We start from the raw sequence: 26,369 nt of genomic DNA on the forward strand, positions 1-26,369 counted from the left end.
TGCCAGCATTAGATATTGACAGTCATTTTAATTTGAGTTATTCTGGTGGGTGTGTAATTGTATTTCAGTTAGGTTTTAATGTACGTTTCCCTGCTGATTGATGATGTTGAGCTCTTTTTCATAGACTTAATGATCATTCACGTATCTTTGGAAGTATCTGTTCAAATATTTTGCCCATTTTTTGAAAATTGGGCTTTCTTTTTAAATTGAGTTTGTAGAATTTCCAGGATACTTGGTCAATCAATATATGTTTTGTGAATATTTTCTTCTAGTATGTGCACTGGAAAATTATATATATTCTGCAGTTGATTGGGTGTGATTATCTATGTATGTCAAGTAGGTAACATTTGTTGGTTATATTCTTCAGATCTTTTGGGTCCTTTCTGATTTTACTAGTTTGTTTTTGGTCTGTGTGTTCTATCAGTATTTAAAAATCTCCACTGATAGTGGATTTATCTATTTTGCTTTTTAGCTGTATCTTGTTTTACTTTATACATTTCTGACCTATGTTACTGGGAATGTACAAATTTAGGATTATTGTATCTTGTTGAATTGTCCCATTATCATTAAAATTCCACTCTTTACCTTTCTTAGTATTTCTTGCTTTAAAATCTACTTTGATATTAATGATAGCTTTCTTTGGCTAATGCTTATGTAGTGTATTTCTTTTTCCTTTTCATTTATTATTTCTGGAACTTTATTCTAAAGTATTTCTCATCTTTGTTGTTTTTTCCTCCACGAATTTTTTTCCACTTTTATTGTGATATAATTGACATATAACATTGTGTAAGTTTAAGGTGTACAGCGTGTTGATTTGATACATTTATATATTGCAAAATGATTACTACTATATCATTAGCTAACACCTCCATCCCGTCACATAATTACCATTTCCTTTTTGTAGTGAGAACATTTATGATCTACTCTTTTAGCAGCTTTCATGTATATAATAAAGTATTATTAGTTGTAATCCCCATGTTGTACATTAGATTCCCAGAATTTGTTAATCTTATAACTTGTACCCTTTGATCATTATCTTCCCTACCCCCAACCCCTGGTAACCATCACTCTATTCTCTGTTTCTCTGAGTTCAGCTTTTTTAGATTCCACATATAAGTGATAATAAACAGTATTTGTCTTTCTCTGTCTTACTTATTTCACATAGCATGACGCCCTCACGTTTCATCCAGGTTGTTGCGAACAGCAGAATTTTCTTCTTTTTCATGGCTGAATAATATTCTGTTGTTTGTATGGGCACACACTGCATCTTCTTAATCCATTCCTCCTTTGATGGACACTTCAAGATATGGTTGTTTCCATGTCTTGACTATTGTGAATAATGCTGTGATGAACATGGAGGTGCAGATATCTCTTCAAATTGCAATTCCCATTCATTTGGGTATATATCCAGAAGTAGGATTGCTGGATCATATGGTAGTTCTATTTTTAATTTTTTGAGGAGCCTCCATACTGTTTTCCATAGTGGCCATACCAGTTTATGGCCACTGCACACTCTTGCCAACACTTGTTATCACTTGTCTTTTTCATAATAGCCATTCTGACAGGTGTAAGGTGACATATCATTGTGGTTTTGATTTGCATTTCCCTAATGATTAGTGATATTTTCATGTACCTGTTGACATACGTCTTCTTTGAAAAAATGTCTATTCAGGTCCTCTGCCTGTATTTTAATTAGGTTGGTTTTTTGTTTTTGTTTGTTTTTTGCTATTGAGTTTTATGAGTTCTGTATATATTTTGGATATTAACCCCTTATCAGATACATGATTTGCAGATATTTTCTCCCATTCCATAGATTACCCTTCCATTTTGTTGATTGTTTCTTTTGCTGTGCAGAAGCTTTTTAATTTGATGCAGTCCCACTTACTTAATTTTGCTTTTGTTGTTTGTGCTTTGGGTGTCATATCCAGAAAATTGCTGCCAAGATCAATGTCAAGGAGCTTTTTCTCTATCTCATCTTTGTTTTAATTGGAGTGTTTTGCCCATCTATATTTGATGCTATTACTAACATAGTTGGGCATAAGTCTGTTTTCCTATTTGATTTTTGTTTGTCCTATCTGTTCTTTCTTTATTCCTCATTCTTGCTATCTTTTGAATTAATCAAGTGTTTATTGTTCTTTTGTTTTAAAATATAGGTTTTAATTCAGGTATGGAAAGACCAAAGATCAGTTAACAACTGCCATTGAAAAGATAGTTTAGGGATTTCCCTGATGGTCCAGTGGTAAAGAATCCCCCTTTCAATGCAGGGGACAGGGGTTCGATCCCTAGTCAGGGAACTAAGATCCCACATGCCATGGGGCAACTAAGCCTGCGCACCACAACTAGAGGGAAGCCTGAGTGCTGCACAACTAAGACCCGATGTAGCCAAAAATAAATAAAATAATAAGTCTTAAAAAAAAAAAAGAAAAGATAGTTTATTATACTCACAGATTCCAAGAGAAGAGGGCATGCCATGCCAGAGAGGGCCACTTGGGGAAACACTGGTATAAGTGAGAAAGCAAGGGAAAAAGCATGGGCAAGAGCCTTTATTGTGGTTTCTGTGGGAATAAACAAGTGAAGCAGGGTAAGCAAGTTTTGGATTAACTACTTTAATTTCAGCAGGCTGTGGGTAGAGGGGATGTCCCTAGTTGTCTGGTTCTCGGCCCTGTGGTGATTAGAATATGGTGTAGGGGCCCATAGTGTGAAGTCATTGGAGATACAGGCTTTGGATTTGTGGTTTGTATATGAAAGAAGTGCTTGTTTTTTCTCTCTAGGAATTAGCTAGCTCTGGGAGTGTAGTCTCTTCCTGTTAGCAAGGCCCTAGCTGTCAAAGCATCAGATTACAGCAGTTTAGAAGATACGATTAATATATTTTTTTCTCACATTAATCTTTTGGTTATACAGTCCTTTATTATTAATTGTTACCCTAGAGATTATACTATATATTCTTGACTTACTATAGTTAACTTAAATGAGCCCTTTTACCACTTCTCAAACAATGTAAAAACTGTACAGTATTTCAGCTCTTTCTCCTGTGTTTTGTGAAGTTTTTCTCATATATTTTACTTCTAAAATGTCCATTTGATTCCCCCCTTTTTTTTTTAATATTTTATTTATTTATTTGGCTGCTCTGGGTCTTAGTTGCAGTGTGTGGGATCTTCATTGAGGCATGAGGGATCTTTATTTATTTATTTATTTAGTTGCAGCATGCGAGATCTTTTAGTTGTGGTGTGCAGGATCTTTTAGTTGTGGCATGCGGAATCTTTAGTCGCGGCATGTGGGATCTTTAGTTGTGGCATGCAAATTCTTAGTTGCAGCCTGTGGGATCTAGTTCCATGACCAGGGATCAAACCTAGGCCCCCTGCATTGGGAACTTGGAGCCTTAGCCACTGGACCAACAGGGAAGTACCCCCCCCCCTTTTTTTTTAAGACTGTCAGTAACTCCAGTATTTGAGTCCCCATTGGGCCTATTTATATTTCCAGTTTTTTCCTTTTCAGTATTTGGTCTGCTTTTTAGCATGCCTTACAATTTGTGATTGGTTACTCTTCTTTGTAGAGGAGAATTTGTAGATGTTTTGGATGGTTCTACTTTTCTTCAAAGACAGTTGTGGTTTCTTTTGGTAAGCTGATAGTATAGTGTTGAATCACCTTGAGGCTTGGTTTTAGGCTTTATTAGGGCTAGTTGATGTCAGTTTTGCCCTTATTACTAGGCCTTTGCCCTTACTCTTAAACCATGGCTCTTCTAGAATCCCAACTGACTGTCTAGGGTGTTTATCAAAGCTCAAGCAGGGCTTCCCTGGTGGCGCAGTGATTAAGAATCCGCCTGCCACTGCAGGGGACACGGGTTTGAGCCCTGGGCTGGGAAGATCCCACGTGCCGCAGAGCAACTAAGCCGGTGCACCACAACTACTGAGCCTGTGCTCTAGAGCCCGCGAGCCACAATTACTGAAGCCCACACGCCTAGAGCCCGTGCTCCACAAGAGAAGCCACTGCAATGAGAAGCCTGCACACTGCAACGAAGAGTAGCCCCCACTCGCTGCAACTAGAGAAAGCCCGTGCGCAGCAACGAAGACCCAACACAGCCAAAATAAATTAAATAAATAAATAAATAAATTTATTTAAAAAAAAAGCTCAAGCAGTTTGGTGGGGTTTGAATTCCAACCTCCTTCTCTCCAGCACTTTTTGTCTTCTGAAAGCTCTGCTTATCTCTTTAGTCTTCCAACTGCTGTTTTCTTTTGGGTTTCTGGGAGTCTTAGGCAGTATATACTTAGTAGTTGACTGTTTACTTCAGGAGAATTTGCAGATTTTCGAGCTGCTTCTTTTCAGCTCCCTCTTCTGTGATTATGCCTTTTTTTCCAATGTATTAACCTTTAAAAACACTGAAATATTGTTGATTTACAATATTATGTTAGTTTCAGGTGTATAGCAGAGTGATTCAGTTATATATATTTCAGATTATTTTTCATTGCAAGTTATTGTAAGATATTGAATATAGTTCCCTGTGCTATACAGTAAATCCTTGTTGCTTATCTATTTTAGGTATAGTAGTTGGTATGTATTAATCCCACACTCCTAATTTATCCCTTCCCCCCTCGCTTTCCCTTTTGGTAACCAAAAGTTTGTTTTCTATGTCTGTGAGTTTGTTTCTGTTTTGTATGTAGATTTATTTGTATTATTTTTTAGATTTCACATATAAGTGATACCATATAATATTTATCTTTTTCTGTCTGACTTGACTTTGTATGCTATTTTCTACATCATTCATGCTGTTGCAAATGGCAATATTTCACTCTTTTTTGTGGCTGAGTAGTATTCCATCATGTATATACCACATCTTCTTAAACCACGATTGTGCTTTTTAAGTTCCAGGTGCTTTGGAAGCTCCTATCTCTGGCCTCTCTCCTCAGCCTAGCTTCCTCCTTGGACTCTTGTTTTCCTGTTATACCACAAGTTCAGGGATGAAGCTGGAGTAAATTTATTGCTCACATTGGATACTGTTCTTCTCTCAAGGCTTCTAGTCTTGAAAGCTTTGCCTACGTTTGTTGCTCTCCAGTAGTTTCATACAATTGTTTTACATACACTGACTGCTTTGATTCTTGTTTGGGCTTTTGGGACAGTCTAACAGAAACATGGCAAAAATTAGTGGTGAAATTTCCCTTGATTTATGTTTGATATTATTTGTACTTGCGTAGACTTTTCATATATCCTACTCTAAAGATATGTGTTCTTAGTTTTTAATTTTTATTTATTTATTTATTTACTTGTTTATTTATTTTTGGCTGCATTGGGTCTTCGTTGCTACGCACGGGCTTTCTCTAGTTGCGGTGAGCGGGAGCTACTCTTCGTTGCGATGCGTGGGCTTCTTATTGCAGTGGCTTCTCTTGTTGTGGAGCACAGGCTCTAGGCGCGCGGGCTTCCGTAGTTGTGACGTGTGGGCTCAGTAGTTGTGGCTTGTGGTCTCTAGAGTGCAGGCTCAGTAGTTGTGGTGCATGGGCTTAGTTGCTCCACGGCATGTGGGATCTTCCCAGACCAGGGCTCAAACCTGTGTCCCCTGCATTGGCAGGAGGATTCTTAACCACTGTGCCACCAGGGAAGCCCAAGATATGTGTTTTTGGAGCAATTGGTCTTTCATTGATATTGAAAAGTAGAGAATTTCAGTAGGTTTTCTGTCTTCTTCAGACCTGCCCATATGATCTATCCAGTGAGGAATGTTATTGTCCTTTTCCTTTCGTTAAAGGGACTGAATTAAATCACATATTAGCAAATTATCAATGATTTTAAAATTTTAAATAAAACTATAAAATTGCATTATCCAAAATCCAGAACTGAAGTGGGTGTGTTTTGAATTAAGGTTGTAATGAGAACTAAGGATGGGATCAGAGAAAGGTAAAAAGGAAAGACAAGCAAGGGCTCCTGAAGGGAGCCTCCTCCACTAAATACTAAAAAATGTAGGCTTTATTCTGAAGTCTTGAGGGAACACTGAAGTGCAACAGAAATATTATATTTCCATTTATGACATAGAAAGTTTATTTTTGTAGCAGTGTAGAAGAGAGATTGGCAAGTGTCAAAGATCAAAGAAGGGAGGCTGATTATGAAGATTTTATAATTGGAAAGAAATGCTGAGAGCTCAAACTAGATAGTGGCAGTGAATTTAAAGCTTAAATTGATAGAATCAAAAGAACTTGTTTTCTGACAAGATAAGAGGGTGGACACTGTGGTGCCTCACTCACGGAAGAGAATTACTTACTGGGGATGGGGTAGTGGTGGGCAGGGAGAGATTCTCTAGTGCTTGGACCTCCTTGTGCAGTATTTCTGGGTTTGTCCTACCCAGGCTGGATTATTTCAGAGAGCTTTGGTTGGGAGAGAAAGTCTCATAGTCCCAGAGTTAAGTATAGGAGGGGCAACAAAAGCTAATTGGTCTAAGCTAGATATCAGGAGCTGGCTTAGGAGAGACCTGGTGGTTAAACACAATGGGTGATCCTGGATTGGGAAAAAATTCCTATAAAGAACATTGAGATAATTGGTGAAATTTGAATATGGACTATATATGCACTGTATAATAGTATTATATCAATGCTAAATTTCCTAAATTTGATCTATTGTTTTTCAAGAGAATGTTCTTGTTCTCAGGAAATATATGAAGTTCTTTGGAACCAACGATAGGAATTTATCTCAAGTCCTATTCAATAATAAAAGAATGATAACGTAATGATAACAGTATATATTTTTAGATAAAGAGTTTCAAAGCAAATGTGGCAAAATGTTAACCAAGGATTTATCTATAGTAGGTGCCATGCTATATAGCTCATGGTCCAGCCTGTGAACTATTTTCATTTAACTTTCAAACTAAGAATGATTTTTACATTTGGAAAAACAAAAGGAAGAGTATGCAACAGAAAAAGAAGAAATGTATTTGGCCCACAAGGCCTAAAATGTTTAATATCTTGATCTCCACGCTCCCAACGCAGGGGGCCCGGGTTTGATCCCTGGTCGGGGAACTAGATCCCACATGCGTGCTGCAGCTAGGAAGTGTGCATGCCACAACTAAAAGATCCCACATGCTGCAACTAAGACATGGCGCAGCCCCCCCAAAAAATGTATATATATATGTATATAAAGTAAAGAAACCTAGGTTCTGGTTAGGACCACTTGAGGAACCATTGCATGGCAGCTTAGAGGAGTCAGGGGCAACTGCTCAGAGCAGGTGTTTTCTGTTAATTGTCTTGATGTCTGGGAAACATGTACCATATAGATGAGCATAGTTTGTAGCTCACAATTGACTAATTTTGCTGTCATTCTATTTCTAGGTCACTAACCTTCATATTTTGTAGTATTAGATAAACCCATGTGGCAGTGTGTGTATGTGTGTGTTGCATATGTGAGTGTGCACACTTAAAAGTGTGCTTCTGATTTTATGTGCTCTCTCGCCCCAGCCTCATGACAGGGCTAAATGTGCAGTGTCTTTCTATAGAGTATATACAGGAAGGACCTTCTCATCAAATTTTTTTAGGTGACTAAAAATAGTTCTTAAAATATAGGTCTGAATTTTCATCAATTGACAGTAGGGGTCACCTTAAATTTAAGAATACTTCAATTGAGCCAGGTATTCTGGCTGTCTTCAGACAAGCTAATCAAGGACTGGCATCATAATAAGTGTTTGAAACCAAACCAAAGAGTCAGATATCCATAAGGACCACTATCTCTAGATTGCCAGGAAGATAAACGTTCTCTTTTAGTTTTCAGTACCTTACATAGAACCAACATGATGTCTGTAGATGGGCCATAGAACACTGGCTTTGGAACCAAGCTTCCTAACAAATGTGGCAGACCATGTATGATCCCAGTGAAGTCATTTATTTACTTTGTAAAAGTTTTTTTCTTTATTTTAAAAACTGAGATGTAATATTTACCTCTTATTTCCTAGTGTAAGATTTTATTAATCTGTATTCTTTTAGGGGCTTGGCAAGCTTTATATTTTCAGTGGTACAGCAAATTGTTTAATGTTTTAAGAAAAAAGATATAAATATAAAAAAGAAGGGCTTCCTTGGTGGCGCAGTGGTTAAGAATCCTCCTGCCAATGCAGGAGACAGGGGTTCGAGACCTGGTCCAGGACGATCCCACATGCCATGGAGCAACTAAGCCCGTGCACCACAACTACGGAGCCTGTGCTCTAGAACCCGTGAGCCACAACTACTGAAGCCCGTGCACCTAGAGCCTGTGCTCCACAACAAGGGAAGCCACAGCAATAAGCCTGTGCACCACAACGAAGAGTAACCCCTGCTTGCCACAACTAGAGAAAAGCCCGCGTGCAGCAACGAAGACCCAGTGCAGCCAAAAATAAATAAATAAATTTATTTTTAAGAAAAGAATTATAGAAAGACAGTTTACATATAATTAATTGATATGGTGATTTCAGAACATTCTTATTAATTCATTAAAATAGCTCCCAAATGGATATTCACAGTTTCCTGGTCTGTAACAAAATGATTGGTTGTATATATTGTCTTTTTTTGCTCTTTACAGCATGAAGTTTGTCCTTAGGCCTGTAGCCAGTTTTACCTTTATTCTTTTACTTTCAGATGGTGAGAAGAGATAACATGTAGTATTGTGCTCTTATTTAATTACTCATAGCTCATTTAATTCTGTTCTAAATAGTATTTTAATTTTTTTATTTTTTGAATTATAATGGACCTGCAATACTATGTTAGTTCCAAGTGCACAACATAGTGATTTGATATTTCTATATGTTACAAAATGGTTACCATGATAAATCTAGTTACCATCTGTCACCATACAAAGTTATTACAGTATCATTGCCTGTATTCTTCATGCTGTACATTTCATCCCTATGACTCACTTAGTTTCTAACTGAAAGTTTGTACCTCTTAATCTCCCTCACCTGTTTCACTCATCCCCTCACCCCCATCCCCTCTGGCAAACCACCTGTACCTTCCCTGTATCTATGAGTCTGTTTCCATTTTGTTTGTTTGTTTTGTTTTTTAGATTCCACATGTAAGTGAAATCATATATTTGTCTTTCTCTGTCTGACTTATTTTACTTAGCATAATATCCCCTGGGTCCATCCATGGTTTCACAAATGGCAAGATTTTACTCCTTTTTAATGGCTTAGTAATACTCCATTTTATTTATACACACACACACACACAGACACACACCATTATATATATGTGTGTATGTATATATGCAGCATGTCTTCTTTATCCATTGGATACTTAGGTTGCTTCCATATCTTGGCTATTGTAAATAAAACTGCAGTGAACATGGGGGTGCGTATAATCTTTTCAAATTAGTGTTTTTGTTTTCTGCGGAAAAATACACAGAAGTGGAATTGCTGTATTGTCTAGTAGTTCTATTTTTAATTTTTGAGGAAGCTCCATACTGTTTTCCATAGTGGCTGCACCAGTGTACATCCCCAGCAATAGTGCACGAGGGTTCCCTTTTCTCTACATCCTCATCAACACTTGTTATTTGTTGTCTGTTTAATAGCCATTCTGACAGGTGTGAGGTGATATCTTACTGTGCTTTTGATTTGCATTTCCCTGATGTATCTGTTGGCCACCTTTATGACTTCTTTGGGAAAATTTCTATTCAGGCCCTCTACCCATTTTTTAATTGGGTTATTTGTTTTGATGTTGAGTTGTATGATTTCTTTGTATAATTTGAATATTAACCCCTTATCACATATATCATCTGCAAATATCTTCTCCCATTCAGTAGGCTGCCTTTTCATTTTGTTGACAGTTTCCTTCCCTGTGCAAAGCTTTTTAGTTTCATGTAGTCTCATTTGTTTATTTTTTGCTTTGTTTCCCTTGCCTGAGAAGACATATCTGAAAAAATATTCCTAAGACTGATTTCAAAGTGTGTACTACCTATGTTTTCTTCTAGGAGTTTTAATCCATTTTGAGTTTATTTTTGTATATGGTGTGAGAGAGTAGTCCAATTTGATTCTTCTGCATGTAGCTTTCTAGTTTTCCCAACACCATTTATTGAAGAGGTTGTCTTTTCCCCATTGTGTGTTCTTGCTTCCTTTGTCATGGATTAATTAACCATATAAATGTGGGTTAGTTCTGGGCTCTCTGTTCTCTCTTATTGATCTGTGTGTCTGTCTTGTGCCAGTATCATAGTGTTTTGGTAACTGTAGCACTGTGGTATAGTTTGAAATCAGGGAGCATGATACGATCAGCTTTGTTCTTCTTTCTTAGTATTGTTTTAGCTATTTGGGGTTTTATGTTTCCTTACAAATTTTAGAATAATTTGTTCTAGTTCTGTGAAAAATGCCATTGGTATTTTGATAGGGATTGCATTGAATCTGTAGGTTGCCCTGAGTAGTATGGGCATTTTTAACAATACGAATTTCTCCAATCCATGAGTAAATACATCCTTCCATTTGTTTGTGTAATCTTCAATTTCTTTTATCAATGTCTTATAGTTTTCAGAGAACAAGTCTTTTACCTCCTTGGTCAGAATTATTCCTAGGTTTTTTTTTTGATGTAATTGTAAATGGTATTGTTTTCTTAATTTCTTTCTTTTTTTGATAGTTGTTATTTGTATAGAAACCCAAGAGACTTCTGTACATTAATTTTGTATCCTGCAACTTTACTGAAATCACTGTTGAGTTCTAATAGCTTTTTGGTGGCATCCTTAGGATTTTTTTGTATATAGTATCAGGCCATCTGCAAAAAGTGATAATTTTGCTTCCTCCTTTCCAATTTAGATGCCTTTTATTTCCTTTTCCTTCCTAATTGCTCTAGCTAGGACTTTCAGTACTATGTTGAATAAAAGTTACAAGAGTAGTCATCCTTGTCTTGTTCCTGATCTTAGAAGAAAGGCTTTCAGCTTTTCACCATTGTGTATAATGTTGGCTTCAGGTTTGTCATATATGCCCTTTAATATGTTAAGGTATATTCCCTCTATACCCACTTTGTTGAGAGTTTTTATCATAAATGGATGTTGATTTTTGTAAATCTTGCTGGCCTTGTAGAATAAGTTCAGAAGCATTTCTTCCTCTTCAGCTTTTTGGAATAGTTTGAGAAGGATAGGTGTTAACTCTTCTTTAAATGTTTGGTTGAATTCACCTGTGAAGCCATCTGGTCCTGGACTTTGTTTCTTGGGAGTTTTTTGATTACTGATACAGTTCATTACTGGTAATCGGTCTCTTCCTATTTTCTGTTTCTTCCTGATTCATTCTTGGGAGATTGTATGTTTCTAGGAATTTATTTATTTCTTCTAGGTTGTCCATTTTATTGGTGTATAATTGTTCATAGTAATCTCATTTGTAATACATTTGTAGTCTGTGATGTCAGTTGTAACTTCTCTTTCATTTCTGATTTTATTTATTTGGGCCCTCTCTTTTTTTCTTAATGAATCTGGCTAAAAGTTTATCAATTTTGTTTATCTTTTTGAAGAACCACCTCTTATTTTCATTGATTTTTTATGTTGTATTTTTAGCCTTTAATTATTTCTGCTCTGATCTTTATAATTTTTTCATTCTACTAACTTTGGATTTTGTTTGTTCTTCTTTTTCTAGTTCCTTTACATTTAAGGATAGGTTGTTTATTTGAGATTTTTCCTGTTTCTCGAGGTGGGCTTGTATTGCTATAAACTTCCCTCTTAGAACTGCTTTTGTTATGTCCCATAGCTTTTGGTTCATTGTATTTCCATTTTCATTCGTCTCCAGGTATTTTTTTATTTTTTCAGTAACCCACTGATTACTTAGTGTTTAATATCATATAGTTTAGCTTCCATGTGTTTGTGTTTTTGCAGTTTTTTTCCTGTAATTGATTTCTAGTCTGATACTGTTGTGGTTGGGAAAGATGCTTGATAATAATATAATAATAATATTTATATATGAATGATTATTTTATCTTACTTATTATTTTTTGGCTGCGTTGCGTCTTCATTGCTGCATGCGGGCTTTCTCTCTAGTTTCAGCGAGCGGGGACTACTCTTCATTGTGGTGCGTGGGCTTCTCATTGCGGTGGCTTCTCTTGTTGCAGAGCACGGGCTCTAGGCGCGCGGGCTTCAGTAGTTGCAGCACGTGGGCTCAGTAGTTGCAGTGCGCAGGCTCTAGGGCACGTGGGCTTAGCAGTTGGGGCGCACAGGCTTAGTTGCTCTGTTGCATGTGGGATCTTCCTGAACCAGGGATCGAACCCATGTCCCCTGCATTGGCAGGTAGATTCTTGACCACTGCACCACCAGGGAAGTCCCCTGAATGATTATTTTAAATTGATGATCTCTTAAGTTTGAATGCATTCTAACAACCCTGCATTTGTATTCCCCTCCTCCCCACATTCAGTGTTTTTGATATCATATTTTACATCCTTTTCTTTTTTGTATCCCTTAATTACTTATTGAGGATATAGATGATTTTACTACCTTTGTTTTTTAACCTTCCTACTAGCTTTTATAAGTAACTGATCTAGCTTTACAGTATGTTTGCCTTTACCAATGAGATTTTTACATTCATAATTTTTCTATTTATAGTTGTGGTCTTTTCCACTTAGAAAAGTCCCCATAACATTTCTTGTAAAGCCAGTTTAATGGTGCTCAACTCTTAGGTTTTGCTTGTCTCTAAAATGCTTTGTCTCTCTTTCAAATCTGAATTATATTCTTGCTGGATAGAGTATTCTTATTTGTAGGTTCTTTCCTTTTATTACTTTAAATATATGGTGCCACTCCGTTCTGCACTGCAAAATTTCTGCTGAAAAGTCAGCTGACAGTCTGGTAGGAGTTTGCTTGTACGGAGTTTGCTTATACATAGCTAGTTGCTTTTCCCTTGCTGCTTTTAAGATTCTCTGTTTACCTTTAATTTTTACCATTTTAATTAGAATGTGTCTTGGTGTGGACCGCTTTGTGTTTATTTTCTTTGGGACACTCTCTGCTTCCTGGACCTGCATCTGTTCTCCAGGTTAGGGAGGTTTTCAGCTATTATGTCTTCATATATGTTCTCTGTCCCTTTCTCTCTCTCTTTTCCTTCTGGGACCCCTATAATACAAATGTTAGTAAGCTTGCTGTTACCCCAGAGGTCTCTTAAACTGTCCCCCCCCCCTTTTTTTTAATTCTTTTTTTCTGTTTAGCTTTGGTGATTTCCACTACTCTGTATTCCAGTTTGCTGATCCATTCCTCTGTATCATCTAATCTACTGTTGATTCCTTTTAGTCTATTTTTTGTTTCAGTTATTGTATTCTTCAGCTAGGTTCTTCGTTATGTTTTCTAACTCTTTGTTAAACTTTTCACTGTGTTCATCCATTTTTCTCCCAAGTGTTGAGCATCTTTAAGATCATTACCTTGAACTCTTTATTGGGTAAATTGCCTACTTCCATTTCACTTAGTTCTTCTAGGGTTTTATCTTGTTCCTTCATGTGGACCATATTCCTTTGTTGCCTCATTTTGCCTAATTCACTGTGTTTATTTGTATGTATTAGGTAGGTTGATTATGTTTCCCAATCTTGGAGGAGTGCTTTATGTAGAAGATATCCTATTGGGCTCAGCAGTACACTCCCCTCTGGTCACCAGAGCTGTATGATCTAGGGGTGCCCCCTATTTTGTCTGAGCAGACTCTTCTGTAGTGCTGGGGCCAACTACTATAGGTGCAGTAGTAGGCGGGGCTGATTTCCAGCCCAGTTGGTTGCCAGTCCTTGCCTTGTGTGGAAGCTGCCTGATGCTGGTGGGCCGGAGCTGGATCTTGGTACAGCTGGCTGTGCAGCCCAGGGAGTCCCGGGACTGGTGCTGGCTTGCTTGTTGGAGGTGTCCCAGGGCTGGTGCTGGTCTGTTGGTTGGCTGGCGGTGGGGGAACCAGGAGTAGAGCTGCCTGGCTGGTGTGTGGATAAGTCCTAGGCACTAATAAGCTGGAGGGAAGACTCCCAAAAGGTGCTTGTCAGCCCCAGTGTCTTTGTGGTAGACCAAGTTCCCAAAAATGGATGTTGAACCATTCTTGTGACCCTGGGATGAATCCAACTTGATCATGGTGTGTGGTCTTTTTTATGTGTTGTCGAATTTGGTTTGCTGAAATTTTGTTGAGAATGTTTGCATCTATGTTCATCGAAGATGTTAGCCTGTAATTTTCTTTTTTGGTAGTGTCTTTGTCTGGTTTTGGTATCAGGTTGATGGTGGCTTCACAGAATGACTATTAGTGTGTTCCCTCCTAATCAGTCTTTTGGAAGAGTTTGAGAAGGATTGGTATAACTTCTGCTTTGTATGTTTGGTAGAATTCCCCAGTGAAGACATCTGGTCCATGACTTCTGTTTGCAGGGAGATTTTTTTTTTTATGTTACAGATTCTATTTCACTTCTAGTGAGCAGTCTATTCAAATTATCTGTTTCTTCTCGATTCAGTTTTGGTGTGCCATATGTTTCTAGAAACTTGTCCATTTCTTCCATGTTGTCCAATTTGTTGGCATATAATTGCTCATAATATTCTCTCTCTCTTTTTTTTTTTTTTTTTTGTATTTCTGTGGTATCTGTTGTTATTTCTCCTCTCTCATTTCTTATTTTGTTTATTTGGGTCCTCTCACTTTTCTTCTTGGTGAACCTGGCCAGAAGTTTGTCGATTTTGATTACCCTTTTTAAAAAAACAGCTTTTGGTTTTATTGATTTTTTTTTTCCTAGACTTTAAAATCTCTGTTTTATTTATTTTCTCTCTGATCTTTATTATTTCCTTCCTTCTTTAGGTGTTGTTTGTTCTTCTTTTTCTAATTCTTTTAGGTGGTAGATTAGGTTCTTTATTTGAGACTTTTCTTGTTTTTTGAGGAAGGCCAGTATCGCCTTGAACTTCTCTTAGGACTGCTTTTGCTGCATCCCATAGATTTTGTATGGTTGTGTTTTCATTGTCATTTGTCTCAAGTTATTTTTTAATTTCCTCTTTGATTTCATCATTGACCCTTTGTTTTTTAGTAGCATGTTGCTTAGTCTGCATGTAATCATTTTTTTCACATTTCTCTTTCTGTGGCTGATTTCGAGTTTCATTCTGTTGTGGTCAGAATAGATGCTTGAAATAATTTCTGTCCTCTTAAATTTGTTGAGGCTTGTCTTGTGTCCTTGTGTGTGGTCTATCCTAGAAAATGTTCCATGTGAGCTTGAAAAGAATATGTATTCTGAGGTTTTTTGGATGTAATGTCCTGAAAATATCTATTAATTCTGTTTGTTCTGTTGTGTCATCCAGGATCTCTGTTGCCTTATTGATTCTGTCTGGAAGATCTGTCCATTGATGTCAGTGGGGTGTTAAAGTCTCCTGCTATTATTGTATTCCAGTCAGTTTCTCCCTTTATGTCTGTATTTGTTTTATGTATTTAGGTGCTCCTATATTGGGTGCATATATGTTAACAAGTGTAATATACTCTCTCTGTATTGATATTTTTATCATTATATAGTGTCCTTCTTTATCTTTATGGCCTTTGTTTAAAGTCTGTTTTGTCTGATATGAGTATTGCTATCCGTGCTTTCTTAACATTTCCATTTGCATGAAATATCTTTTTCCATCCCCTCACTTTCTATTTTTTTTTCTTTTAAAGTTAGCCTTTATTTCTTAAGCTGGTGGTGGATACACTGGTATTCGTTCTGTTGTTGTTGTTTTTTTGTTTTTTTTGGCCACACAGTACGCGGGATCTTAGTTCCCCGACCAGGTATCGAACCCGTGCCCCCTGCAGTGGAAGCTCAGAGTCTTAACCACAGGACTGCCAGGGAAGTCCCCATCCCCTCACGTTCAATCTGTGTGTGTTCTTTGCTCTAAAGTAGGTCTCCTGTAGGCAGCATATTGTAGGCTCTTGTTTTATTATCCAATCTGCCCTATGTCTTTTGATTGGAGCATTTAATCCATTGATATTTAAGGTAATTATTGATAGATAGACATATTAATTGTCATTTTAAACCTTGTTTTCCAGTTGATTTTGTATTTCTTCTTTGTTTCTTTTTCTCTTTGTTTTTCCTTTTGTGGTTTGATGGTGTTCTTTTCTGTCATGCTTGAGTTCTCTTCTTTTTGGTGTTTGTGAATCTACTGTTTGCTTTTTATTTGTGCTTACCCTGTTTTTCAAGTATGTTAAGCCAATACTATATCTACTTGCTTTAGCTGGTAGCCATATAGGCTAAAACACGTTCTTAAAAAAAAAAATCTGCATTTTCTTCCTCCCCTCCCCCACATTTAATGATTTTGATGTCCTCTTTTACACCGTTGTTATCCTTTTGCTGTTCATTGTAGTTATCATCACTTTTACAAAACGGTTTTATTTTTTGTTTTTTTTAATCTATGTTTTGGTTTATTCAAATGAAATACTTTCCAATTGTGATTTTTCTCTTTCCTATAGATTCTTCTTTTCTATTTAGAGAAGACCTTTCAATTTTTCTTTTAGGATAGGTTTAGTATTGCTGTATTCTTTTAGTTTTTGCTTGTCTGAGAAATTGTTGATTTCTCCTTCTATTCTAAATTATAATCTTGATGGGTAGAGTATCCTAGTTTGCAGGTTTTTCCCTTTCAGGGTTTTGAGTATTTCTTGCCTATAGCTTTTCTGTAGAGACATCAGCTGATAGATATGGGGGTTCCCTTGTAGCTAACTCTTTGTTTTTCTTTTGCTGCCTTTAGAATCCTTTCTTTAACTTTTGCCATTTTAATTATAATATATCTTGGTGTAGGTCTTTTGGGGTTCATCTTGTTTTGGATCCTCTGTGCTTCCCGTACCTGGATATCTGTTTCTTACTTTAGGTTTGGGAAGTTTTCAGTCACAATTTCTTCAAGTACATTTTCGATCCCCATTTCTCTTTTTTCTCCTTCTGGGATCCCTATTATGTGTAGATTGGCTCACATTGTATTATCCCATAGGTCTAACATATTGCTTTCTTTTTTTTTTCATTTGTCTTCTGTCTGCTGTTCTGATTGGATGATTTCCATTATTCTATCTTCTAGATCACTTATTCATTCTTTTGATTGCTCTTCTTTGCCTTTAGCTCAGCTTTCGTCTCAGCAAATGAGTTTTCTAATTTTAATTGGCTCCTCTTTATAGTTTCTAATTCCTTGTTACAGTGGTTGGCATTTTTATCAATAGCTTTCTTAATTCCTTCAGTATTTTTATTACTTCCTTTTTAAACTCAGGATCTCATAGACTGGAGAGGTCTGTTTTTGTTTTTGTTTTTTAATTTAATTAATTAATTAATTTACTTACTTATTTGGCTGTGTTGGGTCTTCTTTGCTGTGCGCGGGCTTTCTCTAGTTGTGGCGAGTGGGGGCTACTCTTCGTTGCAGTGCGCGGGCTTCTCATTGCAGTGCCTTCTCGTTGTGGAGCATGGGCTCTAGACGCGCGTGCTTCAGTAGTTGTGGCACACAGGCTCAGTAGTTGTGGCTTGTGGGCTCTAGAGCGCAGGCTCAGTAGTTGTGCACGGGCTTAGTTGCTCCGTGGCATGTGGGATCTTCCTGGACCAGGGCTTGAACCCATGTCCCCTGCATTGGCAGGCAGATTCTTAACCATTGTGCCACCAGGGAAGTCCTGAGAGGTCTGTTTTATTGCTTGTTCTTTCAGGAGATTTTTCTTGTTCTTTTAATTGGGAGTGGTTCCTCTGCTTCTTTATTTTACTTATATTTCTCTGACTCTGTGCATTTAGGAGAAACCCTTATCTACTGTGGTCTTGAAGGGCTGTTTTTATGTGGGAGCATCCTTGTGTAGCCTGTGTGAGTCTGATATTTTTGGTGCAAGGACTGTTTTTAATATGGATGCCTGCCACGTCTTTCTTCAGTGTGTGGTGGCTTTTTTCCTCTTGATAGGAGGTGTGATTGGTGTTGTGGTGAGCAGATAACCTGCACTGGATGTTGAGTGCGGCCGCCTGTTTGCTCTATAATTGTCACAGCCCTTTCGGGGGTAAGGTCTGCTCCCCAGTTGTTGTAGTAGAAGCCTCCAGATCGGTTTCTGAGCTGTGATGTGAGGTAGGTGGTACTGGAGCACCTCTGCTGGGAGAGGAGCCACTGAGTATTCCTCTACAGGAGCTGTCCACCAGGAAGTGCACTCTGTGGTGTTGCGTGTCACGCTATGTGCACTCACAAAGTACACTGTTGTTGGCACTACCTTCGGCCCTGCCTCAGTCAAGGAATGCAGGCAGTCAGCCTGGATATCCCTCAGGCTCTGTGCTCACAAAGCCAGTAGGGCAGATCTACTGAAGTCAGGCACCTGGACGTTCCACGGGGGCTACAGAATCAGCCCAGATCCTGGCCCTGCCTCTGCATGCCTGTGCCCGCAAAGCCTGTAGCTGCTAACGCCGGACCACCCCAGCCTTGGGAGCAACAGTAATCCACTGGGATGTCCCGCAGGCACAGAGCTTACAAAGCTGCCAGTAGCCGTGTAAATCCACCAGTCTCACAGCCCCTGAGGGTAGGCTCAGATTTCAGCCCCACTTCTGCATGTGGACAGCCCACCAGCACAGAGGTGGTAGAGGTGGAGCCACATTGACTGTGAGCTCAGGTGAGCTCTTGGAGAATGAGGCTGCTATGATGGGGCCCCGCCCCTCCCTTTACATGTGTGCTTAACTATGTGGCTTCTGTTGTGGCCCCAGGCTCTATCCTGCGCACACCCCCGGTTGCAGCCCAGAGCACCCTCCAGCTCCTTCCGGCTGTCTCCACACAGCCAACCCCAGCCCTTTCCCCAGGCTCTTTCCTGTGCACACCCCCGGTTGCAGCCCAGAGCACCCTCCAGCTCCTTCCGGCTATCTCCACACAGCCAACCCCAGCCCTTTCCCCAGGTCTGTCCACTGAAGCCCAAGTTGCAGCACTCAGCCCCTGCACGCACTAGCAGATGTGCATCTCGGTCTGGGAAGTGCAGCAAGGTGGCCAGGACCATCTGTGCTGGTTTCTCTCTGTTCTGCCTCCCACAGTCTGGTTGCTGCACTCTCCTCTGAGCCTGTGAAGCTCCTTATCTGTCCCAGCTGATCTCCCAACCAGTGAAAGCGGTTCCCAGACTGAGGGAACCTTCCTCTTTCATAGCTCCCTCCCAGGGGCACAGGTCCCATCCTGATTCCTTTTTTTTTTTTTTCCTTCATTCTACTCTGTTACGTGGTGCTCTTGCAGCTTTAGTTGTATTAGATCTTCTGCCAGTGTTCAGTAGGTATTCTGTGAGAATTCTTCCACATGTAGATGTATTTTTGATGTATTTGTGGGAGGAGGTGTGCTCCACGTCCTTCTCTTCTGCCGTCCTTATCTCGAGAAGCAGTTTTCTTAATGTCCAAGAAAGAAGTTAGGAGTAAGGAAATGAGGAAGGCTAGAAATAACCCTGTTGTATGTTGGATTGGAATTGGAGGTATCAGTAGGAACTCCTCACACTCTCTCTCTCTCTCTCTCTCTCTCTCTCTCTCTCTCTCTCTCTCATGCACACACAGATATACACATATTTATAAAGGTTAAAAATATCTTTTATTAAATGTAGAAGGACTAAGGGAAATAATTGTTGCAGCCAAGTTCCATTAGTAGATGCTAAAATTAGTAGGTTAAAGTTTGAGATGAAACAGGATATATGCATAATCTCAAGTATAGCCCCAAAGATATTTATTAATTAAAATGGAAAAATCAAGGCATATACCTGGCAGAGACTGCCTTAACCAAGTGATCAAGGTTAGTATCACCAGAAACGTCGACATCATTTATCTCCTTTCTGACATGACACTAAGAAGGACACATCATTCCTGTGGCATTCTCATTTAAAAATCCATAAACAATATAATTATGAGGAAATATCAGGTAAACTCAAGTTAAGGAACATTATACAAAATAACCTGTACTCTTCAAAAGTGTCAAAGACATGAAATACAAGGAAAGATTTAAGAACTTTTGCAAATTTGGAGGAAAGAAAGGCAACATGATAACCAAATATTTTTGCAATATAGGATCCCAGAATAGAGAAAGGTTATTAGTGGACTTCCCTGGTGACGCAGTGGTTAAGAATCTGCCTGCCAGTGCAGGGTACACGGGTTCAATCCCTGGTCCGGGAAGATTCCACATGCCGTGGAGCAACTAAGCCCGTGCACCACAACTACTGAGCCTGCACGCCCTAGAGCCCGTGCGCCGCAACGACTGAGCCCACGCGCCGCAACTGCTGAAGCCCGTGCTCCACAACAAGAGAAGCCACCACAATGAGAAGCCCGCACACCGCAATGAAGGGTAGCCCCCACTCGCCACAACTAGAGAAAGCCCGTGCACAGCAATGAAGACCCAATGCAGAGAAAGAAAAACAAAAGTTATTAGTGAAAAAATTGGTGAAATTCAAATAAAGCCTGTAGTTTAGTTAGTAGTTAATAATTTTACCAGTGTTAATTTCTTAGTTTTGATAATTTTATTATGCAAGATATTAACATTAGGCAAAAGCTGGGTGAAAGGTATATGGTAACTCTCTGTACTATATTTGCACCGTTCCCTAAGTCTAAAATAATTTCAAAGAAAAAAAATTTTTTTAACTCACTAGTAACCAGAAAGGGACTTTTTCCCAAAAAGTGGGGAGGATGTAAGTTTCTGTTGACTCTTTTTTTTTTTTTACTTCAGAAAAATAATATACACTTTAGAAATTAAAATTTCCAGGAAATAAAATTGGTAAAGGAATATGTTTTATTATTTTAAAAACTGTAACTTTAAGATTGAGCCAGTGATATACTATTCTGAAGTCATAAAACATCTCTAAGTATTCCTTTCTTAATCTATAGGGGAAAATGCCACTCATTTATTTCTTCTTTGTATAAAAATTGTTTTTTTTCCCCCTCAAACAGCAAGTGTTATACAGATGTTTAATATTTTGGCAGTATTATGGGTTTAGTCTTTTTTTATGGGCACCTTAGGAATGAAACTACAATTTATTAATAAATTAATAAATTTAGTAATTTATTAATAATAAAATATTATTTCTCTTGAGAATATATGGTTCAAATTCTTAACAATTTGAGCTTTTGGTTTATACCCCAATTATAAATTGGAGACAAAAATAATAAAAACTCCATCTATAATTTCACTACCCACGGACAGCTACTGTTAACATTTAGGTATATAACTTGTAGAATTTTGTGTACACATGTGTATGTGTGTGTTTCATGTTGCTCACTTTTGTTTAATTTCTGGATTGGACACAAAATAGAGAAGAGGGACCCAGGATATAGATATTTTAGAAACAACCCTTTTTCTATTTTACAGTTTTGTCTGAGTTTATGCTTATACCTTTCCTCTCCAAATACACTAATATAGAGAAATATAGAAAAAGGAAAAATATACATAGAATCTTAGAAATGGGCTCAATAAAAGAACCCCATTGAGAAAATCCCTGAAAAATAGCCATTCAATATGCTGGTAGGATTTTTTTTAATTGATTTTATTTAGTTTAATTCATATATAATAAATATACAGATATTAAATATATAGTTTGATGAAATTAGATAAATTATACAACCAACAGTTCAACATATAAAATGGTGATAGTTGTAGGAATGGATATGAAGAGATAGAGGATGGAATGATTTTTGTTTGAATATACCTCTTTGGATAATAAATACTTTATATACTTAAAAATTAAAATTAATATGTATGGGGGGAGGGTTGTCACTGACATCAAAGGCAAACAGGAACAATGAACCCAACTGTATTTCAGACATAACTACATTGAGGGGAAAAATAGAACTAATATGAGTAACTTTTGTACATAGTATTTTAACTGTATACTCTCAGTCTGGTTGGGAGAGGGAAACTGTAGGCAAATCTTGAACCCTTCTTAATAGACTTCTTTCATATTTGTATGGGTGTGATGGATCTGAAACTATATGTTAAAGGATTGAGCGGGAATTCCTTGGTGGTCCAGTGGTTAGGACTGGGTGTTTTCACTGCCGTGGCTGGGGCTCAATCCCTGGTCGGGGAACTAAAATCCTGCAAGCCACGTGGTGTGGCAAAAAAAAAAAAAGAAGAAGGACTGAGTAATGAATAATGTTGATGTTGTTTGGGGTCAGGATCCTAACTGAAAATATGGAAAGAAATACGGAAGTGGGAAAGGTAAGGAAGAACCCTGTGGGATTGATTGGAGAGGAATTAACAGTGTTAATATGAAATAATTATATCTCATATATGTGTGTGTGCATCTCCTAGCTCCATCTGCTGCAAGATTGTATTTGTAATGACACCCAGTAGTAACGAGCACACTTAGCACTCAGATCTTGAATTTAATTCCTAACTAAAAGGAACAAGAACTTATTGGAGGGATGTCTCATTTTGTTGCGGGGGCAGGGAACATAAATGATAAGCCTTAGAAGACCTTGTGCCAGAAAGTTAAAAAGTGCTTCAAAGAAAGAAAAAAAAAAAAAAATGGAGCCTGTCAAAAAGACATTGGAGCCAGCTTGGAGGGGCTCCCACTGGCCAAATCTGGAACAATTTGAACATCAGTATAAAGATAGTAATGGATTATAACCCATTTAATAAAATAGGACTTCATAATTTCCATGATAGATGATGGATGTATGGATGAAAAGGGGGGTCTTTTCCTTATAATAGAATGCCTGACTGATAAATGTGAAGGGAATGGTAGAGGCGGGGGGAGGAAATGAGCATTCTGTAATCATCATAGTGAAGATTGTTTTGGGCTATTATCTTCAATGTTTGCTAAATCTAAGGGAAAATTTTGATGAGCAGGATGTTTTCGTGGTTTTAAAGTATCTCTCCACAGATCCCTTGTTAGATACAAGGTAGGAAACAGTAACTTTAACTATACACATTGGAAAAACACAGACAACACCTTTAGTGGGTGATGAAAATTGGTAACACCAATGAGGAGTGAACACATTGTATACCTCCAGATATGATACCCTGGGAAGGACACAATATCACTCTTATAATATTCTTGCCAGGGGTGTATAATCAGAATCTAATCTTGAAGAAATGTCAGACAAGCACAAATTTAGTTACATTCTCTAAAATACCACTGTGTATTCTTCAAAAATGTCAGTATCATGAAAGACAAAGAGGGGTTATGGAATTGTTCTAGATTAGAGGTGACTAAGTAAGCACAATATGTGTTCCTGAAGGGAGGGAAAAACATGTTTGTGAACATTAAATATTTTTACTTTTTGCTTTTTAAAAACATGAATAAGCAAAAGTCGTATCTCCTTTTAACTTGGTCATTTAATTTTAATCATCATTACTAGTACATTTGGATTTTAATAGTCACGTTTTAGTTTAATTTAGTATTTTAAAATAATAGATTTGCAGATTTCACAGTTAGTACAGTGTTTTCCCCTATATTCTTCATCTAGTTCCCCTAATGTTAATATGTTACATAATCATGGTACATTTATCAAAACTAAGAAATCAACATTGATAGGATACTAGTAACTAAACTATGTACTATATTCTGTGTACTAAATTTTGCCAGTTTTTCCACTGTTTCTTCTCTGTTCTAGAATCTAATCCAGGATACTTCCTTGCATTTAGTGTACCCACTTTTAAATTAAGCTTTGTCTTAGGCCAATTAAGAGTGTAGCTGTTTAATGCAAAACAGTGAAATTAGGTCCTTACCTCATACTATAGAAGAATTAACTCAAAATGGATCAAAACCTCAATGTCACAGTTAAAACTATAAAACTCTTAGAAGAAAACATAGGGGTAAATCTGCATGTCTTTAGTTTTGGCAGAGCATTCTCAGATGTGACACCAAAAGCATGAGCAATAAAAGAAAAAAATAAATTGACCTTAATCAAAAATAAAAACTTCTGTGCTTCAAAGTAGTGAAAAGACAACCTACAGAATAGGAGAAAAAAATTTGTAAATCATATATCTGATAAGGGACTTGTGCCTAGAATATGTAAAGAACTCTTATAACTCAATCAAAAGACAACCCAATTTAAAAATGAGCAAAGGATCTGAATTGACATTTCTCAAAGAAAGATGTACAGATGGCTAAGGAGCACATGAAAAGATTAAATCATTAGTCATGAATCTTGAAAAAAGCCAGTCACAAAAGACCACATATTACATAGTTCCATTTATATGAAATGTCCAGTATGGTCAAGTCTCTAGAGACACGGAAAAGTAGATTAGTTGTTGCTTAGGGCCGAATGGGTTTTTTTTTTTTAATGAAGAAAAGAATTTTATTGTAAAATACACATAAAATTTACCGTTTGACCATTTCTATTTATTTATTTATTTATTTATTTATTTATTTATTTATTTCTGGCTGTGTTGGGTCTTCGTTTCTGTGCGAGGGCTTTCTCTAGTTGTGGCAAGCGGGGGCCACTCTTCATCGCGGTGCGCGGGCCTCTCACTGTCGCGGCCTCTCTTGTTGCGGAGCACAGGCTCCAGACGCGCAGGCTCAGTAATTGTGGCTCACGGGCCCAGTTGCTCCGTGGCATGCGGGATCTTCCCAGACCAGGGCTCGAACCCGTGTCCCCTGCATTGGCAGGCAGATTCTCAACCACTGCGCCACCAGGGAAGCCCCCCGTTTGACCATTTCTAAATGAACAATTTGGAGTTTCTTTTTGAGGTGATGAAAGTCCTAAAATTGACCGTAATGATGGTTGCATATATCTGTGAATGTTCGAAATGCCACTGAATTGTACACATTAAAATGGGTGAATTGTATGGCATGTAAATTATATCTCAGCTCTTATAAAAGAGCGCAGTATAGCTGTTTAGACATGATTAAAATAAAGAGGTTCATAGATAGATAAGCAGAGAACATTTTGGAAAAATAAATTTATATTCAAGCAGGACGTCTGTGGATAGATCCGCTTCACCCATTACAATAAGTGGTGCCAGTTTCCTAACCAGTACACTGGTAATTGAAATTGGAATGTGATTAAGTTTCCCAGGGCCCACTTAACTGTCTTTTTTTTTTTTCCCCAAGCCACTCTATTGAGATAAAATTTACATATGTGCTGTCTTTTTTAACAAGTTTTAAAGTATAAATTACATACCATAAGTTCACCAATTTTATGCCTACATTTCAATGATTGTCAGTAAATATAGAGTTTTGCAGCCATCACCATAATCTAATTTAGAACATTTTATCTTTGGGAACTCATTAAAAATCTGAATTGAAGATGAGTTCTTCCAACAGATGATTTGAGGTGGTTCTGACACTTTTAGTGAACCCAGTTAAATATTTTGCAGCTAGTCTCATGTGCCTTCTTAATATATAATCATTTTTTTAACACATGGAAGTTTGGCTTTTCTAGTTAACTGTTGTGGTTCTGTTACATTTTTATTACCTTTTTTCAGAATTACCTCAACAATGTTAAGTAATAATTGTGATAGCATTTTAGCAGTCTTAAGCCTGATTAGCAGTAGTTTACAATAGAGGTGATTTATCATGTTAAGGAATTACCTTTCTAATTTGTGTTTCCTAAGAGTTTGGCCTTCTTTGCAATTGAATACATTTAGAGTTGGGCACTTCTGCATTTTCAGGATTTATTGAGCATTTATAAGTATATATGTGTGTGTGTGTGTGTTTATTTGTTTGTTTGTTCCCCCTTTAACTTTTAAAAATTGTGGTAAATTATGAGATTTTTTTTCTAGTATTAGAATCTTTTTCATTTCTGTAATTTTATCCAAATGAAAAATTATATATATTAGTGTATTTTATCCAAATTAAAAATTATTTTAATGCTCTATAATATTTTAAAATTTTTATTTAGAGTTTTCTTGTCTATATTTACAAGTGAAATTGATACCTAACTTGCTATTTTGTGCTGTTTGTGAGGTTTTAGTTATTGGGTTATACTGCCTTCTTAAAATTAATGGGCTAGCTTTCCTTTTTTCCCCCCCTTATATCCTGGAAAGTTCACCTGGTAAAACTATTTCCCACTGAAGAGTATTTTATATTTGTTTATTTGTTTGTTTAATATTTGTTTATTGGGCTGCATTGCGTTTTCGTGTGGCAAGTGAGATCTTTGTTGCTGTGTGTGGGATCTTCATTGCAGCATGTGGGATCTTTAGTTGTGGCATGCAAGATCTTTAGTTGCAGCATGTGAACTCTTAGTTGCGGCATGTGGGATCTAGTTCCCCGACCAAGGATCAAACCCAGGCCCCCTGCACTGGGAGCTCAGAGCCACTGGACCACTGGGGAAGTCCCTACGTTTTGTTTTGTTTTTTTGCGGCTTGCGGAATCTTAGTTCCCTGACCAGGGATTGAACCCGTGCCCTCAGCAGTGAAAGCCGGGGTCCTCACCACTGGACTGCCAGGGAATTCCCCACTCAAGAGTATTTTAAAGACAATTCATTGGTGTTCTTTTCAGTCTGCCACCATTGTTTGTTTTACTTACATTTTCTTCTTTAGATCAGTTTTAGTAATTTATTCCTTCCAGAAAATTGTCCATTTCATTGAGATTTCAAAATTGATTAGCATGGGCTTGTATATACTAGTCTTGT

General features: G+C 37.6%; 1 protein-coding gene across 4 annotated transcripts in view; it reads left to right on the forward strand.

Annotated features, from left to right (window-relative positions):
• TAOK1 (TAO kinase 1) overlaps window positions 1–26,369 on the forward strand; it is a 166,630-nt gene that overhangs the window by 65,360 nt on the left and 74,901 nt on the right. The window lies entirely within an intron of this gene.

This window comes from Balaenoptera borealis, assembly GCF_965194805.1.
Source record: "Balaenoptera borealis genome assembly, chromosome: 20".
In the NCBI taxonomy this organism is placed as follows: domain Eukaryota; kingdom Metazoa; phylum Chordata; class Mammalia; order Artiodactyla; family Balaenopteridae; genus Balaenoptera; species Balaenoptera borealis.